This window comes from Hippopotamus amphibius, chromosome X (genome assembly GCF_030028045.1).
Source record: "Hippopotamus amphibius kiboko isolate mHipAmp2 chromosome X, mHipAmp2.hap2, whole genome shotgun sequence".
NCBI classification, from domain to species: Eukaryota; Metazoa; Chordata; class Mammalia; order Artiodactyla; family Hippopotamidae; genus Hippopotamus; species Hippopotamus amphibius.
In genome coordinates, this window is record NC_080203.1 from 43,724,102 (window position 1) to 43,744,693 (window position 20,592).

At 35.7% G+C, this 20,592-nt stretch overlaps 1 protein-coding gene and 1 pseudogene across 1 annotated transcript in view; one reads left to right on the top strand and one right to left on the bottom strand.

Annotated features, from left to right (window-relative positions):
• Window positions 1-20,592, bottom strand: part of IL1RAPL2 (interleukin 1 receptor accessory protein like 2) — a 503,579-nt gene that overhangs the window by 125,502 nt on the left and 357,485 nt on the right. The window lies entirely within an intron of this gene.
• On the top strand, window positions 19,656-20,580 carry LOC130841815 (60S ribosomal protein L5-like; annotated as a pseudogene).

Here is a 20,592-nt window from a genome sequence, read left to right on the forward strand (position 1 = left end):
TCTCTCTTATAGTCCCACAAACTCTGGTTTTATTTTTCAACAATATTTCAGATGTGGACACACTGTTGTAATAATTGTCTTGGTAAATATGGTGCCATGAACCAAGATAAGCTTGTAGAACTGATGATATTGTTTCTTGCAGTTTCTTCCCTTCACCCATGTAAATCTCATGGTTGCATATATATCCAGTTTCACTTTCACTAACCATCCTGACCAAAATTCCATATTTTGTAAGTTTTCCGGGATTATAGGTTTTGAATCTGAGTTGTCCTCTCCACTTTATCATTGCCTCCTCAAGTGATAGCTCTTGTTTCGGTATATAGATTGAAATTTTGGTAGAAAATAATCCAAAAGAGGTTTAACTTTTGAAATTCTGTCTGCAGGAAGAGGAGTTTCTGAGTTATCGTTAAAGTGGAGAAATGTCATTGTTTGTTCAAACCTTCTTCTCGTCATAGTATTTGGAAAGATAGATGTTTCAAGTAAGGGATAAGTCAACCAGTATTCTTTCCAGTATGACTTTCTTATTTGTCCCATAAAAATTATTAATCCAAGAAACTTCGTCATGTCACTATTGGTTACATCAGTCCATTTTAAAGCCTTATCATACTTTCTATATGAATTTTTCATTCTGTTGGTGATATAAGTTTGTTTGAGAAGCAGCCAACTTGAAAAAGTGGTTACCAAAAATTAATTCTGTTATTTCACTAACACTTTGCAGGTTATTACATTCAATGGTTACACCTGACACACCTGTAAAGTCTTCTAATTTTCGTGAAATGTTGCTTCTGTAGAAGCAAAGGAGTATTCTCCAGCACTGTGAGTTTCATTTTCACTTTCCTTATGAGAATCCATCACTAAGTTTTTTTTTGTTGTTGTTTTGTTGGTCTAATATTTACATCGTCTGAATCAGAACTATATTCTGAAGAACTATCATCTCTGAGACATTAGTATATGTGTCGCTCAGACAGAGGGTATCTGCATAAAATTCACCGAAAAATTCTTCACTCAAAATTTTGCAATGTGTCATTTTTGAAAATTTTATAGTAATAAACTTGCATTTATAACATATGTAAGGTTGGAACAAAAACCTACCAGAGCAAAATGTGAATGATAACGACAATCATAAGTTGTATAATGAACCCTTGATCAATTTTAAGCTCTAACAACTCCGCTCGGTGATGTTAATTGTATCACTCTCTAAAAACTGATTGATATGTCTCCGGTCAATAATGTTCAAGTAACAAAAGACGTATTACTATGTCTCTGGTCAATAACGTGTTAAAAATGTAAACAACTGTCATGTAGAAAAGGATTAGGCTTATTAAATCTTATTCAAGGGAGTAAAAGTTGTTGTGATGGTTAGGGTTATAATCAACACAGAAAGGGACTTTTCTAAAAGTCAGAACTCTTCAACAACAGAAAAGACTGCTTTTTTTTTTGTTTGTTTTGGATAAAGTAAGTTCCTTGTCATTGGACACATTCAAAGAAAGTCAAAGTGGCCATCTGCCGTAAGTGTTAGAGAAAGAATAATTTCATTGAAAAAGAAGTGGAAAGAGATTACCTCAAATAATCCTATGTACTCATTCTATAATTGAAAGATAATAACAGAAATAGAACAACACATCCCATTTACAATATCCAGAACAAAATATTGGAACACAGAAAAATTCCTGCTGAGAAACACACTCCTGCTGTTCTAGCTGGTGTATGACAGCTGCTATATATTTAGCTGTGGATTTGTCCACAGGATAGGATGCTTGGAAGAACTGGTATTTTGAAAATCCAAAGCAGTCTCTATGCTTCTATTATTGTTAGTTATTGTTGTAATTATTATTTTTAATTCAGCTCATGAAAAAAGACATAATTTACTGTGCTTCTGCTGAATACATATAGTAAATATATATAAGCTCCTAAATGAATATTTTAAAACATTTAGTTGTCAGGCCATTATCAAATTTAGTATAATTGTGATATAATTAAAAAGGCAGAGGACTTGAAATTAATCAAGTGGAATCTTCCAATCTGGAGCACCCTCAAAGAATACTTACTAGGAGCATTTAAACTTCCTTGGTAGTGATGACAGAGGAGTGAGAGCCACTGAACTGAGCCATCATTACTCTCCTCTCTCCCCACATTCACACATATTTAGGCCAGAGGGAATATTTGGATGCCACTCTGGAGCACTGGCCTGAGTGAATGTGGTAAGCTATATAGATGAATCAGCTTAATGCCTCCATCAGCAGTGCCTGAGGATATGTGTGCATGCCAGTAGATTCAGAGAACCAGAGAATAGACTTCCTCTTCTCTGGGGATGTAACTGTTGACCAATATTCACATTTCACTTACAATTATTTTAAGCCAAACACCTACAATCAGTGATTGCCATGAAAGATTGACAATGGTTTTTAAAACAAAACAAAACAAGCAAACAAAAAACACAAGATACAGATTCTACACTTTCCTTCACTGTTGACTAGCATGTCTCTGTCTTGTGGAAAGCTTTAGACTTTAGTTTCATCAATTCAATATTCACCAAATCCTTTACTGAGCCCTCCAGAACTTTGTTTCTGAAAGGATCACAGGCAACAAGGCGTCCATTTTACCTTGAGCTTGAGCCTTATTCCAGAGGAAAGCCTAACTACTTAGAGGAGACATACTTAGTTAAAAAAACAATGGGCTTGCCATCATACTTTAAATTCACACCACTGAACAGTACTTTGGCTTGAGGTTTTGAAATGAATACTTGTGTCTAGTAAAGAACCTCCAGAGACAAATCTGTCTATCACTAGGTCTCTAGACAAGCCCCATCTAAAACGTTCAAAAACAATTTGGCATCCTCAGAGCAATTATATATGTGCTATGGATACTGCATGTTTTCATTAAATACCTGTTGAGGTAGATATACTTATGACATGTTTAGAAACCTTTTCCTTGGGAGCTAAAAATCAGTGACAGGAGAAGAAAAACTGCAGTAATACCTTTATGTTGAGGTCACATTGAGGGATTTTGGACCCAATCAAATTCTTGCCTTTAGGACATCGCCTGGTCTTTCCAAAATGGCTAATAGAACAAGTCCACTAAGTGTTTGAAAACAGTGTCCTCACAAGCCAAGGCCATGGGTTCAATCCCCTGTCATTTAGTGACATTTATTTGGTTTCATGGCCACAAACAATTTAGTTTCAGAAGAAAAATCAGATTCACATTTTCACCATTGCATATTTAAAGATGATAGCTTTAGAAAAGGCTTAAACAGATACTTTGCAAATATCTTGTTGATTTTTAATAGTTAACTTCAGTTTATTTCTAATAAAATTAATTTTTTGAAATACCCATCATTTTTAATCCTACGCTACCAAATTGGCTTGACATTTGGGGATAGGTATGTTCCATTATGAAGAAAAACAAATTCCCTTCTATTTACCTAAGGTCATGGGAGATGAAAGGCAGTATAACATAGTGGTTAAGAGTATGAGTTATGGAATCATACAAAAGCATATCTGAAGCCCCATTTACTAGCTGTAAGATTTTGGCCAAGTTACTTAAGCATCTCTAAGCCTAAGTTTCATCATCGGTAAAATGAAGATAGTAAGTAGGGTTTTTTATGAGAATGAGATAAGCCATGCAACGTAATTTACCACTGGACCTGGGCATACTAGGTAGTCCATTAAAGGCTGCTATTACTTTTGTTATTATAATGCACTGCATGTGGAGGCTAAAAAGCCATTAGACCTCCTCCATCATTTACTAACTGTGTGATCTTGTCCAAATAGCTTTACTTCTCTGAACCTTGCTTTCTTCACCTGTAACATCAGGATAAGAGCAGCACTCACCTAGATCTGTTGTGAGGATTAAAGGAGATGATGAATACAAACCACTAAGCACATAGTAGGAGCTCTGTAATAATTAGCTTAAGGAAAACAACAGCAAAACCAAAAACCTCTTCATTTAAGTGAGTAGATTTAAGTCATACAGTTGATTAAGTGCTGTATTTCTACAATATATCTGTGAGATCAACAAACCCTTTTCTCCATATCTAAATGATATAGAGTCCTAGGTTCCCATATGCTAGGGAGATAATCACATTTAGTCCCATGACCTTATGCCGATGACTCCTAAATCTATATTTCCTGCCCTGATTTCTCCTCTGAGTTCCAAAATCATATATTTGCCTATGTCCTTTACATCTCCACCCGGAGATCTACTAAGGATCTCAAAATTAATATGGCTTTAGATACAAAACTTCATACTTAGCCAAAAATCTATAGTGTACCCATTACTCCATTCTTCCTCTCACTTCTGAGTCTTTTTAAATCTCCTCCAAAGCATATCTTTAATATATATGTTACTCTCTATCTCAACTGCCACAGCTCTTGGCCAAGGCTCCATTATCTCTCACCTGGAAAACTATGAAGTGTCTTAATTGATTTTTCTGCTTCTATGCTGGGCTTTCATATCTTGGCCTTAATCATTTATTGAATGAGGCAGCTCTGTGCAGGTGATGCAGTTCATTAATGGGTTAAAAGCTGAAGGCTGTGTATGGACACATTTCCAGTAGTTGGGGCAACAAGCCCCTTGTTGAAGAGAAATCTGGACAGTGCAATTCTGTGTTCATCACAATGGATATCCTAGTTGAAAGCCCTTACCTGGGTGGTTTCAGGATATAAATGGGTAACTCTCTGCTCTTCCCTTATCTTACTTTTAGATTTTACAAAATTTGTATACCTAAATTTGAATTTTCTTAATGGCTCTGTAACATAAGCAATTCTATCCCAATTTTTCCACATAAAGAAACTGTGGATCAGAGAGGTTGTGACTCAAAGTCACACAGGTAATAATTGGTGGAAAGGGGATTTAAATTCTTACTTTGATTCTAAACTCCATCATTCTTTCTACCATGCTTCACTACCTCCCTAACCAGAGAGTTTAGTTGAGCAGAAAACTTCATTTTCTATCATGCTTCTTAGCTAAGGCCTTTTGTACTCTGTTTCGCTATTTGTTCTTTCTGTGTAGGTGTGTGTGTGTGTGTGTGTGAGTGTGATTATTTCACGAGAAGTGTAGGTAAAACTGACACATACATGAAGAAAAGTCAATCTCCAAAGTGATCAGGTTAAGGATTTCTTGGAAAGACTTGTCTGGTTAATAATATTTTTGGATGGTATCTTTAAAAAAAATCAATTGTTCTTTATGAAAATTATTTAATGATAATATTCTAAGTAGGTGTTTATCCATGGGGAAGTAGTAAAGACTGCATCTAATCCCTATCAGATAATCCATTAAAGAGAGCTTTAAAGTGGTTTTGTATGCTAAGCACATGCTGAAGACAAACTTCCATATTCAGCAACCCTGTATTTATTATTCACATATAGTAGGTAAGATTGGTAAGTAAGCTTCAAAGAACTTTTTCAGTGTCAATGCCCAAAGCCTTGCCAGCTGATTTGAGATAGTGTTCAAACCTTGTTAGTCAGCCTGTGCATCTGTCAGAAGAATTATGTGGAGTTGCAGGTAATAGCTCATTAGAAAGAAATCGCTATTGTTAATTATGACAAGGTTAGGACAGTAATATCTTTCTGAATTTGAGAGTACATTAGGAAAAGGAAAATGTCTTAGAGTAGAACGAGATCAAAAAAACAAATATGGGAAACCACGTCTGAAGAAGGGAGCTTGATGGTCTCCTATGAGATATATGATGCCCTAGGCCCAAAGAAGCAAGTATTCAGAATTGGCTGGCTGTTTCTTGAGGTGGTCAATGGCTATTCAGGGCCCTGCTCACTGTCCCCTATGATCTTCTTGTTTCCAGGGGAGTATCATCTTGACTCCTTCATTAAGAGCCGAAGTGTGCTAGAGCCACTTTTAGTTAAAATACTATACTCTTACAGAGTTGGCTATTCAACATGTGTAGAGAAATTTTCTTGGCTGCTTGCCTTGGATAGGGGAGGAGAAGAGGGGTGTTAAAAAGATTATGACAAAGTCCCAAAGACACACATTTGCAAATTATAACTGATACCCTTTAACAAGTGCTTGCTATTCCAGGAAGTGCATCAAGTATTTTACACAGGATATCTATTTTAATCGTCATAACAGTCTTGGAAGGTAATAATAGAATTACCCCCATTTTATGAATGAGGAAACTGAGAAATGGAGAGGTTAGGTCACTTGTTCAGGGTCGCAGAGTAAGTGGCAGTGCCACTGGAACCCAGGTCTATGTAACTCCAAAGTCCATGCCCTTAATAATTCTTAACATAATAATAACAATAACAATAGTAATTATTGTTATTATTAATACTTATAATGATTTATTTCATAGGACCAAAAGATATGAATTATAAAAAGAAAACTGTTAAATTGGACTTCATAAAAAGTAAAAATGTCTACTCTTAAAATACACTATTAAGAAAATGAAAAGGCAATCCATAGGTCAGGATAAAATATTTGCAACACCTGTATCTGACAAAGGACTGTTATTCAGTTTATGTAAAGAACTCCCACTCAATAACAGACAAATCACCCAATAAAAATGTGCAAAAGACTGGAACAGTTCTTTTACAAAATACATCAATAATGAATAAGTACATAAAAAGAAGCTCAACATCCTAAGTCATCACAAAATGCAAATTGAAACCACAATGAGTTACCACTTCACACCTACTATAATAGCTATAATTTAAGAGACTGATATTACCAAGTGTTGGTAGGAAAGTGGAGCAATTGCAATTCTCATCTACTGCTGGTTGAATTGTAAAATGGTACAACTATTTTTTTTAATTAATTAATTAATTAATTTTATTGGCTGTGTTAGGTCTTTTTTTGTTGTGCGCGGGCTTCCTTTAGTTGCAGTGAGTGGGGGCTACTCTTCGTTGTGGTGCGCAGGCTCCTCATTGCTGTGGCTTCTCTTGCTGCGGAGCACGGGCTCTAGGCACGTGGGCTTCAGTAGTTGCAGCACATGGGCTCAATAGTTGTGGCTCATGGGCTTAGTTGCTCCGCAGCATGTGGGATCCTCCTGGAGCAGGGATCGGACACTTTTCCCCTGCATTGGCAGGCGGATTCTTAACCACTGCGCCACCTAGGAAGCCCCTGGTACAACTACTTTTTAAAACAATTTTATTGTTTCTTATAAAGGTAAATATACATTTATCACATGATCTAAAAATTCCACTCATGTATTTACCTAAGAGAAATAAAAATGTATGTTCACAGATTGAACCTGGTGTACCCCCCCAAAAAAAAAAATGTATGTTCACAGAAAGACTTGTATGTAAAGGTCCATAGGAGCATAAATCATAATACTAGAAAGAACTTAAATGCCCATAAGCTGTTGAACTTATAAAATCTGTTATGTTCATGTAAAATAACAATAATAATAATAATAAAGAAAAGCTGCTGATACACACAAAAACTTGGATAGAGTTCATAGACCTTATGCTAAGCAAAAGAAGACAAACACAAAGGAATATATTCTACATGGTTCCATTTACAGGAAGTTCTAGGACATGTAGAAATGAATCTATAGTTTACAAAGAAAAAAGAATAAATATCAATGATTGTCTGGGGCAAGGATGGGGGAGGTGTTGGAGATTTACTACAAAGGAGCACAAAGGAAATTTTGAAGGACATAGAAATGTTTTCCACCTTAATTGGAATGGTTGATACATAGGTGTTTATATTTGTCAAACATCATCAATGTGTACATTTAAAACGTGTAAATTTTCTTATATATAAATTTAATAAAGAAAAATTTAAGAATTATTTTAAAGGAAAACTGTCTTATAAGACACCTGATTAAAAGAAAATTTTGCTCAATAAGTCAACAAAATAAGTCACTGTTGTTAAGATGGTGTCCCAGAATCAGTCTTCTATTCTAATAACCAAATCCAACCCACTAGCTAGGGAGAAGTACTTGTTACATAAAGATGGTTATGCGATAGATCCTATTCTTGTCTGTACTCCCATGGATGGTGGCTTCACTGTTTCTACTGGGAGCTGTTACCAAAAGTAGCCACAGATAGACAGCCTAGCAATTTATCCTGTCACCAGCTCTCATAGGATATACAATGTCTCCCCCATTGTCCATCTTATTTCTTGAAGAGCTCAGAGGTACTCTGGAAGTTGGAAAGATCAGTGTCTCTCTAGGCACAGATCTCAAGCACATAATCAGGTCCCTTCTGGCCCACAGAAGGCACTAGTCGTGCAGAAATTAAAGAACACATGGAAAGAACCCTTGGTCTTGCATTAGGCCAACAACCTTGATTATCCATACAGCGTTGTTTATTTTAGTCTGTACCCAGAGGCAGGGAATTGGGCTTCTAACTTTCTTGGTTCAGGATGAACCCAAAAGCTCTCTGAGATGGTGCTCTTAGGATTTTAAGCATGGAACCCATTAATCTCTCCTGGCACAGTCACAGATATCCTACCATTTTGAAAATTTGACATACAAACTGAACTTCAATTATGGTCTTAATTTCAAGTTCACAGTCCTTGAAGGATAAAAGAAACCCTTGGTAAAAGACATAATCAGATTTCATCTGCTTTTTATAGCTGAGTAGTATTCTATTTTGTGTGTATATGTGTGTGTGCGCGCACGTGTATTCTTTATCCATTCATCTGACAACAGGCACTTAGGTTGTTTCCATATCTTGGCTATTGTAAATAGCGCTTCAATGAACATAGGGGTACAGATATCTTTTCGAATTAGTGTTTTGGTAGTCAGACCTTGAGGGTACTATGCTAAGTGAAATAAGTCATATGCAGAAAGACAAATACCAAAATACCACATGACTTCATTCAAATGTGGAATATAAAAAAATGATGAACAAACCAAACCAAACCAAAGCAAAGCAAACATAGAGATAAAGAGAATGGAGTATTGGTTACCAGAAGGTAAGTGTAGTCGGGAGAAGCTGAAATGGGTAAAGGAGATCAACTGAATGGTGACAGATGGAAACTAAACTTTTAGTGGTGTGTACATTGTAGTGTATGCAGAAGTTAAAATAAAATGTACACATGAAACTTATGTAATGTTATAAACCAATGTTATCACGATTTTTTTTAAAAAAAAGGCATAACAGGAGTTCAGTGGTATTGATCAATAAAAGGGCATTGTTCTTTCTCCTTATTACTCACAAAGGCAACCAGACTAGAATGTCCATTGCATGCAGTATGACATGTAAGGTCTGGGCATATACAAGGTATCTGAAAGGTAAAGAAACATAGGAAAAACATTTCATTTCTGTATTGTATTTTTTCACATTAGTAGTTATTTCCATGACTTACTTTAGTGGCACTTTGCCAGCAAAACATTTGGAGGTTTAAGGAAAACTAACATATTGTTTAAAAATAAAGATCTCTTATGTTTCCAGAATTTTCAAACATTCTACATATTAGTCATGTCCTTAAGGTTTGGGTTGTTTTAGCTTAGCTGAAAAAACCTACAATTCAGGTAGCTGCTGTCATATGGTGGTATAGACATGGGTTATCCAACTAATTCTTGTTTTCACTTCTTTGCAGACATGGATCTCTAAGATAAGCTATAGATAACCATATCTCATTATTCTTTTCTGTTTATATATATTCTTTATTAAAAATAACTCTATGAGTCTGATGGTTAGATGGCATGAATCTATCAACAATTATCGTAAGCAAAATACCTGAAGTAAAAAGAACACCTACCACACATTAACAATGACTGTTATCAATTCTAATTAGCTTAATCAAATCCTACTAACCCCCCAATCTAATTAGAACTCACTTTGAATCATTCCAGCTTTGAAATCTTCCCTAGGTCTTGGCCTGGGCACAAGTGCTGTTTGCCGCCTGGCTAAACCGTTGGCTCTGATAGAGGCTGTGGGGCATCAAGGCTTGGCATGAGGCTGGTCGCTTTGGGCACTGAAACTTCTTAATCACTTGCTAACTATAATTACTCTCTGCTAAGACCTTATCTATTCCTGACTCACAGGCTGTTCTCACTGCAGTTTAAACTTCTGGTATTCTTCCTGGACAGAGGATAGACAAAGAACATCTTCACTCTTCTCAGGTTCCATGTGCTTAAAAAAGAAAAATCTAAAACTTTCAAAAGGCAGCAATATATCGAGTGATTTTTCCTCTACCAGAACAAAAAGCTCCTTTTGGAGAACTCTTTATGATTACCCTTCATTCATTCATTCATTCACTCTCTCTCTCTGTCTCTTGCATTTAAAAATTTTAATTGTGGTAAAATATGCATAACAAAATTTATTAGTTTAACCATTTAAGTGTACAATTCAGTGGTATTAAGTACATTCATAGTGTTGTGCACTTATCACCACTATCCATTTCAAGAACTTTTTTTGTATCCCAAACTCTCTCTCTTTTAATAAATGATAATATTAATATTGATCTCCTTGCTTAAAAACCTCTAATTTCTGACCAGTTAATTTGTTGTCTACAATTAACTGGCTTTTGAAGAGTTATCCATCAGGTCTTGCTTCCCCCTCTTTTTTTCTTTCTAGAACTTTTAAAATATTTTGAACATACAGAATCAAATCATTTTTACGCAGTTGCTCAGAATAGCAGTTACTCACAGAGAGATTATGGCACAAGGGGTGTGACATTCTCCCATGATTCAGAAGATGAGGTTTCAGAGCAGATCCTAGAGAGGAGTTGAGTTTCTCCCTATTGAACTCTGCCTTTAATTCAGGAAGTTGCCACTGCGTAATTTGTGGTGAATCGTTAGGTTAGAATAGCAGGTTATGGAAGCTTTTATTGTCTTAGACATAGAAAAAAACTAGTATAGTCCATACTATAGGCTCACTTATAGCTATCTTTAAAATTAATATAGTAAATTAGCTATAATCATAAATAATTAATTAGCCTTGTAATTCCACATGGAACAAGTAGGAAAATTATGGAAGTCTATGAGAGTTTTCTAATGTTTGCTTTGGTTTCCTACCTCTATGAACAGGTTTCAGTATTTTTTAAAATAACTCTGACCTTAAAAATAACTCTAATCTTTGAGGGAGGGAGGGAATATGGGGATATGTGTATAAAAACATATACGGAATCTAAAAATGGTACTGATGAACTCAGTGACAAGAACAAGGATGCAGATACAGAGAATGGACTGGAGAACTCGAGGTATGGGAGGGGGCGGGGGGTGAAGGGGAAACTGAGACGAAGCGAGAGAGTAGCACAGACATATATATACTACCAACTGTAAAATAGATAGTCAGTGGGAAGTTGTTGTATAACAAAGGGAGTCCAACTCGAGGATGGAAGATGCCTTAGAGGACTGGGGCGGGGAGGGTGGGGGGGGGACTCGAAGGGGGGGGAGTCAAGGAAGGGAGGGAATACGGGGATATGTGTATAAAAACAGATGATTGAACTTGGTGTACCCCCAAAAAATAATAAAAAAAAGAAAAAAAAAACAGATAATTGAACTTGGTGAACCCCCCAAAAAATTAAAAAAAAATAACTCTAATCTATCCCAGATTAATATGTTTTTAAAACAATTATATTTCAAAGTTTAAATGTCCTATTAACACTTTCTTGCTCTGCACTAGAAATCAGAAATAGTCAAGTCAGAAACATTAATTCTCTAGCCTTTCAGTTTCCTGCCTGCTAAAATAACTCATTTCTGCTTAGCCTTCAATTTGAAGTTCTATTTTATTTGCCTACTCACTCTTTCCTTCATTCCCCTTTCCAAGCTGCCTTTTAAACTGGAGACATGTCTGTTCTTAGTTGTTTCAAAAATTCTCTCAGGACTGCAATCTTTTGGTGAATGAAAAATTTTATTTGCCATTTTAAAGCTTGATTACTTAAAGGAGCCATACTGCACCATTTTTTAACAAAGACAAAGTTGGCTTAAGTTAAATTACATGGGAAGATATCCACACCCAATATATTGGATTTATTTATTTTATAATTTACCTTATTCTAAAGGGTATAGGATGAAAATAATACAAATATAAATTAAATAAATGTATAATAGGCTTCTCCTCCTGAACCTAACTTAAGGATCAAAGTGCGGTCCTTAAATTAACCACATCCTATTATTCCTTCACAGCTTAACAGTTCCCTTATAAAGCTTTATTTGACTAATCCAGTTTGCAAGGATCTCTTATTTCTCTGAATTCCTACAGCAGTTACAGGGCTCTTTCTCTTTTAAACCATCCTCACGCTTCTGCAAGAGACAGCTGATCATATTTTTCCCCTGTTCAAAAGCTTCTATTAGGTCTACAATGCCTTGAGGATAATTACAAAATCTTTAACAGAACAATTAAAACCCTTTATAACCTGGCCCCAGTCTTCTTCTCTGGTCTCAAAACACTTTCTGAACTATAAGTACCATCCTTCAGCGATACCGCACGATTGAGAATTCTTAAATATGCAATAAGATATCCTACCTTTGTATATTGTCACATATTCCTTCCAACTGGAATAGACTGTTTCCTTTTCATTGCCTGTTTTATCCCTATGCATCTTTTAATACCTGGTCAAGAGTAACTTCCTTTATGAAAACTTCTCTGACTCTCATGGGCCAAACTAACATATTGTAAAGTTTTCATAATTAAAAGAGTAGGACTTCCTAGGTGGCACAGTGGTTAAGAATCTGCCTGCCAATGCAGGGGACACGGGTTCGAGCCCTGCTCTGGGAAGATTCCACATGCCACGGAGCAGCTAAGCCTGTGTGCCACAACTATTGAGTCTGCACTCTAGAACCTGTGAGCTACAATTGTTGAGCCCATGTTCCGCAACTCTTGAAGCCCACACACCTAGAGCCCATGCTCTGCAACAAGAGAAGCCACCGCAATGAGGAGCCCGTGTACCACAATGAAGAGTAGCCCCCATTCGCAGCAACTAGAGAAAGCCCATGTGCAGCAACCAAGACCCAACACAGCCATAAAAAAAAAAAAAAAAAAAGAGTATGGTGCTGGTATCAAAATAGACAAATATATAAATGAAACATAACAGAGCTCCAAAACAGACCCATATATACCTGAGAATTGAGGTTAAGATAAAGGAGGCATTCCAAATAAATAATGATGGCAAAATAGGCCATTTGTTTTGAAAGAACAAAGAGAAAAAAAGATTCATATCACTTAGCATTAAAAAAGTCAAACTTATCTTTTACAATGAACCATAAAATACTATTATATAAAATATAAGTCAATATGGGGACTATTTGTATGGATTTTTAGTAAGGAAATAATCTTTTAAAAAAGTAAAGAAAGTACCTCAATAAAATAATTGCTAAATTTAACTTCATCAAATTAAAAACTTCTCTGTGACAAGATATTCTAAACAAGTTTAAACAAAAAAGCAGTAGTCCAGGTATAATTATTTGAATTATTTACAATATATGATATGGTATCTGTATCCAGAATATACAAAGAGCTCCAGAAATTCAATTAGAAAAGAACAAACTCCCCCAAAAGAACAAACATGAGCAGAAAATATGAAAAGGTCACAGAATAGGAAACACAAATGTTAACAAACATATGAAGAGATGCTCAGTCTCAACAAGTAAATATGAAAATGTTAAAAGAACAGTAATGAGATACCATTTTAAACCGTCAGATTGACAAATAACGAATTAGTTTGATGATACCATAAAATCCAGCAATTCTATTTCTCAGTATCTAAACTAGAAAAACACTTACGTGTGTGTATGAAAATGTTCACTGCAGTACTGTTTGTAGTAGTGATAGATTAGAAACCCTAAATGAATATCAGTAGGGGGACTGAATGAACAAACTGTAGTATGTCTATACTATGGAACACTATGCAATAATTTACAAGGATGTGGTACTGATAAGGCATAGTGCTAAATGAAGCAGAAGCAAACTTGCAAATATTTTAGTACAGGAAAATGCCAATTTCATAAAAATAGGAAACAAAAATAACACTGTATATTTTCTAACACTACATATCTATGTATGTTAGTACTCAGAAAAAGTTCTGTCTTAAGGGGATGCTAACCTTACCTATAATATATTTATGTGCTACTTATATAATTAAGAATTAAAAACAGTAAGAAATTATTGTTTTTGTAAGACTAAAAGGCCATTTCCTAAATCTTAGAGTTTATAACAGACTATTCAAGGCAGGGACTATACCAAAGATAGGGCTCTACATCATTATCTCGGTTAGCTTACCGAACAACCAGGGCCAAGATTAGGGAGAGGTGACTGAGCCCAAGACACATAAGTACAGGACTGGATTCTGCCTTCATTTTAAAAAAATGACATTTCGTTCATTACAGATTTTGCATTCATTTTGATTTTTAAAAGATTACATTAAGTATTATTTATTTTGATTACTGACTTTTTTGGCATCACCTATATTTTTCACCCAAGGTGAGTGCCTTACTAAACTTTCCACAGCGCAAACCCTATGTAACAACACTGTGAGTCTGGTATCATTATATCCATTTTACAGGTGAGGACGTTGGCCTAAGGCCACACAGCTAGTAAGCTAGTAAATAATAGAGCCAGGATTCATTCTCAGGCCCATTAGACTAAACACCCATTCAAAGTTTTTGTACAATTTTACTTTGTTTTGTTCATTAGTTCAACAGACCTATGTTAATTCCCAATGATGATGTACTTTATATATCTCCCATGTAGCTGTGCTTCACATCCTTTTTGTCAATTTAGTTTTAGATTTGACACACAATTCTTGGGAGCACTCTGTACTTTGCATTGCTTACCATCTGTCAAAGAGATATGGAAAAAAGTCTTATCAGTAATAGAATATGAATTATGCAATAGTGGAGCGGTTTTACCCATGCTCTTCAAGAGAATAACCATAAATGTATGTAGACTTGAAGGCAGATTTATGGGTTCCACCTTATTTTGATAAAGGGGTACTTGAAAGTTAAATCACTGATGGCTCGTTGTGAATTTTCATATCTATTTTGGGAAACAGACGATGAACAGGTATTTATTGAATACTCACTTATTTCCCCTCTCAGTGGTTCTCAACCAGGAGCAGTAGAGCCCCCACATGGGAATTTGGAAATGTGTAAAGATGTATTCTGGTTGCCCAAATGACAAGTTGGAAAGGATTATTTGACATAAACTCAAAAAAAGGAGAGATTAAATGTCTGGTGGTGGAGGTGGGGAGAAAATCTGGGGAGCCAGGAAAGACTTTATGGAGGTTTTATTGCAAGTAAGTGTTTGGCATATTTAGATATGGGGGGGAAGCATTCCAGACAGAGGGAAGATCTTGAGCAATTAACATGTACTAACTACTATACACTACTGCTGACTACTATTCACTACTCACTATATGCCAGGAACTGTTCTAAGTGTTTTATAGGTTTTAACTCATTCCTCACAGCAATTTTATGAGATTAGCAATTCTGTGAGATTAGGATAAGATGTTAGAGAACTCTTTGTCAGACTAAACCTTCCACTTACTATATTTCTATACTGGATAGCCTCAATAATATTCTCTTCAGCATTTAAAGACTGAGAGACATTCCAGTGGTAAAAAAAAAAAAATGCCTGTTTAATATTGTTTAACCCAAATTCTAACTTATTTGGTGGAAAAAAATTTTATCAATAAACTTCTCTCTATATCAGGGTTTCAAATGAACATGTTCGGGCAAACTTTGTAGATAATGGAGAATTAAGCTGGTTTCAGGGCAAATGGAAAGGAAGATATTAATCTGAAACATAATTTGCCATTTTTAGTCATCAAAGAAAGTCTTTCCTTTTACAACATCACAAAATGCTCTGTGCTATTATTATGGTGATATAATGACAAAGAAGTAACATGATTTGATCAAAATTTCTTCAAATAATTGTACCTCATTAATTAATATATCCCAGCATGATTTTATTATTTGACAGTCATTCCATATTTCATCTATGGGAATAAAATAAATGAATAGTTCATACCATATTTAAAAAGAAAAAGACAGATCTTACCAAATGCTAAAATGAAGTATAAAGGCAAAGTAAACAAAACAATATGGTATTACCTTGAAAAGTATCAGTGGATCAGAATAGATAACTCAGAGACTTACCAACATGTGTTTAAGAATTGGTTTATGCTGAAGATAGCAGGATAAATCAGTAAGATATGGTCATAAAAGTTATTCTATTAATGGCTGTAGGGTTGTCATTTAAATATATAGAAATCGAAAAGTTAGATTCTAACCCTACACTTCATACTGAAATAAATGCCAGATGGCTTGGAAATGCTAAATGAAGATAACACATAGAAAACTCGAAAAATATAGGTGAATGTTTATAAAATTATGCTGAAAGATGTAACTTTATCAGCATAAAATCATTGGGAAAACAAAAAAGGTTTAATGTATTTCATGCTTTTATTAAAACTGTCAGTGGTTTAAAACCCCAATCTGCAATTAGATAACACAAATTGTTCTCAAGCACACATTTTTCAAATACATTGATCATGTACCAGGCCATCAAGCAAGTCTTAACAAAGTTTGAAGAACAGGTATCATATAAACAATATTCTCTTCCATAATAGGTTTCAGTTGGATACTAGTAATAAGAATAAAGTGAATTAAAAAAAAAACTAAGGCTCCTTCTTGATGGTTAACACTTGTGTGACCTTCCTTTATTTAACTAATAAATAAAATATTAAAATAAATAATGAATGTGCAAATTTAAAAATCACACTTTAGAGTCAAAGAAGATATAATGGAATTAAAAAAAAAAAAACTCAGTGATAACAACAACATAGTACATCAAAATATGTGGGATGTCAAATGGGCGGAAGACCTAAATAGACATTTCTCCAAAGAAGACATACAGATGGCCAACAAACACATGAAAAGATGCTCAACATCACTCATCATCAGAGAAATGCAAGTCAAAGCCACAATGAGGTATCACCTCACACCGATCAGAATGGCCATCATCACAAAATCTGGAAACAACAAATGTTGGAGAGGGTGTGGAAAAAAGGGAACTCTCCTGCACTGTTGGTGGGAATGTAAGTTGGTACAGCCACTATGGAATACAATTTGGAGGTTCCTTTAAAAACTACAAATAGAACTACCATATGATCCAGTAATCCCACTACTGGGCATATAGCCAAAGAAAACCATAATCCAAAAGAAACTTGTACCATAATGTTTATTGCAGCACTATTTACAATAGCCAGGACATGGAAGCAACCTAAATGCCCATCAACAAATGAAGGGATAAAGAAGATGTGGCATATATATACAATGGAATATTACTCAGCTATAAAAAGGGATGAGATGGTGCTATATGTCATGAGGTGGATAGACCTAGAGTCTGTCATACAGAGTGAAGTAAGTCAGAAAGAGAAAGACAAATATTGTATGCTAACTCACATATACGGAATCTAAAAATGGTACTGATGAACTCAGTGACAAGAACAAGGACGCAGATGCAGAGAATGGACTGGAGAACTCGAGGTTTGGGAGGGGGCGGGGGGTGAAGGGGAAGCTGAGACGAAGCGAGAGAGTAGCACAGACATATATATACTACCAACTGTAAAATAGATAGCCAGTGGGAAGTTGTTGTATAACAAAGGGAGTTCGAATCGAGAATGGAAGATGCCTTAGAGGACTGGGGCGGGGAGGGTGGGGGGGACTCGAGGGAGGGTGGGGGGGAGTCAAGGGAGGGAGGGAATACGGGGATGTGTATAAAAACAGATGATTGAACTTGGTGTACCCCCCAAAAAATAAAAAAATAGAATAAAATAAAATTTAAAAAAAAAAAAGAAAAAAGCTATTAAAAAAAAAAGTGGGATGTGGTGAAAGCCATGATCCAAGAGAAATTTGTAGTCTTAAATGCCTATACTACAAAAAGAATAGTGGCAGAAAATTAATAAGGCAAATGTCCAACTAAGAAGATAGAAAAGAAACAACAGAATAAATTCAAAGAAAGAAGGACAATAGTAATAATATTAGAAGAAAGTAATAAATATAGTAAAAATATAGTAAAGATAACAAAAATAAATAGAAAACAAACAATAAGGAGCCTCAACAAAAGTAAAAGTTGTTTTATTGAACAGTCTGACAAACTATACAGAAGACTTTCTCCCTAAGAAATGATATTGACAGCATAAAAATAGTGAGTAATTAGGGATACATTTAACAAAACGTACTAGTTTGCATAATGAACACTATAAAACCCTGTTGAAAGAAATTGAAGAATATCTAAATAAATGGAGAAATATACCATGTTCTTGGAGTAAAAGACTTAAAACTGTTAATATGTCAATATCCTCAAATTTATATGCACATCAAATGCAATTCCAATCAACTTTCTAGTAGATTTTTTTACTGTAGAAACCGAAAATCTGATCTAAAATTTATATGAAATGTAAAGGACGTAGAAGAGCAAAAAAAATTGGACAAAAGAACAAATCTGAAATACCTAAACCTCCAGGTTATAAGATATACTACAAAGTTATATTAATCAAGACAGTATGGTATTCATGTGAAGACAGACGTGTAGATCAATAAAAGAGATTAGAGTTCAGAAATAGAACCACACGTGCATGCATGATCAATTGATTTCTGTGAGAGGTGCCAAGGCAATTCAAGGGGGAAAAAAGAAAATTTTCAACAAATTGTTCTGGAAGAGTTGGATATCTAAGGGCGAAAAATTAACCTCAAACCTTTTCTGACATCACACACAAAAATTAAGTCAAGCTGGATCTTATATCTAAATGTAAGAACTGAAACTATAGAACTTCTGAAAGAAACCAAGTAACCTTGGATTAGGCAAATATACGAGAGTGAGTCAAAAATTATCCGCATTCTGGCTGTAGAATTTAATTAACTTTTAGAAAAGAAAAATACATCATTTTCCAACATAATCTCCTTGCTTTCCAATACACTTTGTCCATCTGTCAACAAGCTTTCGTATTCCCTCATTAAAGAATATTTTGGGCTGAGCTGCAAGCCACGAATGTACCACCGTCATCACCTCTTCATCAGAAGTGAATCTTCATCCTCATAGAGCTGCTTTCAGGGGACCAAATGGTGAAAGTCCAATGAAGCAAGATCAGGACTATAGCGAGGATGCTTTAACACCTCAGAATGAAGTTTTTACAGAGTGTCGACAGTGTGGGCAGAAGTGTGTGGACACGCATTGTCATGCAAGATCAGAATGCCCTTGGATAGCATTCCTTTGCATTTAATCCAAAGTTTAGGCTTCAGCTCTTCAATAAGCATCTCACTGTAACAAGCAATGTTGATTGTTGAACCTTTTTCCTGATAATGTTCCAATACTGGCCCTTGAAAATCCCAGAAAATAGAATCATTTCATGTGTACGCTCAATGTTGTCATCAGCCATAGATGTGGACGGGCATCCGGCTCCTTCTTGATTGTTAACACTTGTGTAACCTTCCTTGAACTTCTCTATCCATTCACACACTTCTTTGTGTCAAAACGCTTTCTCCATACTGTGCACCAAGTCTTCGACAAATAACGGCACCAGGTACACCCTCAGATCACAAAAAATGATCACTGCATGCTGCTCTTCTTTTTTTGCAAATCAAAAGTGGAGCATCAATTTTTGCTCACACCACAGTTACAAATGAACTGATGTAACACGTTCACACCTGCACAGCAGTGACTGGGGAGACAGTAGCCTTGAACGCAAAGTGCTAATAAGACAGTGTGGCCAACAGAAGTTTTAATATAACCAGAGTGCAGGCAGCTCAGTGGTGGCTAAGTCCTCTCTTCCACAGGATGGGGTTTGTTAAAGTTGTCAAGAATAATGCCTACTTCAAAAGATATCAAGTGAAATTTAGAAGACGGCAAGAGGGCAAAACTGACTACTATGCTTGGAAACGATTGGTAATCCAAGATAAAAATAAGTACAATACACCCAAATACAGAGTGATAGTTTGGGTAACCAACAGAGATATCATTTGTCAAATTGCCTATGCCCGTATTGAAGGAGATATGATAGTTTGTGCAGCTTATGCTCATGAACTCCCAAAGTATGGTGTTAAGGTTGGCCTGATAAACTATGCTGCAGTGTGTTGTACTGGCCTGCTGCTAGCCCATAGGCTTATTAATAGGTTTGGTAAGGGCAAAACTTATGAAGGCCAAGTCGAGGTGACTGGAGATGAATACAATGTGGAAAGCATTGATGGTCAACCTGGTACCTTCACCTGTTACTTGGATGCAGGGCTTGCCAGGACTACTACTGGGAATAAAGGTTTTGGGGCCCTGAAGGAGCTGGCGATAGAGGCTTGTCTATCCCTCACAGTACCAAAGGGTTCCCTGGTTATGATTCAGAAAGCAACGAATTCAATGCTGAGGTATACTGAAAGCACATCATGGGGCAGAATGTTGCAGATTATATGCATTACCTGATTGAAGAAGATGAAGATGCTTACAAAAAAACAATTCTCTCAATACATAAAGAACAATGTAACTCCAGACATGATGGAGGAGATGTATAAGAAAGCTTATGCTGCAATATGAGAGAATCCAGTGTACGAGGAGAAGCCTAAGAAAGAAGTTAAAAAGAGGTGGAACTGTCCCAAAATGTCACTTGCCCAGAAGAAAGATCAGGTAGCTCAGAAGAAGGCAAGCTTCCTTAGAGCTCAGGAACGGGCTACTGAGAGTTAATAAACCAAACCAAAAT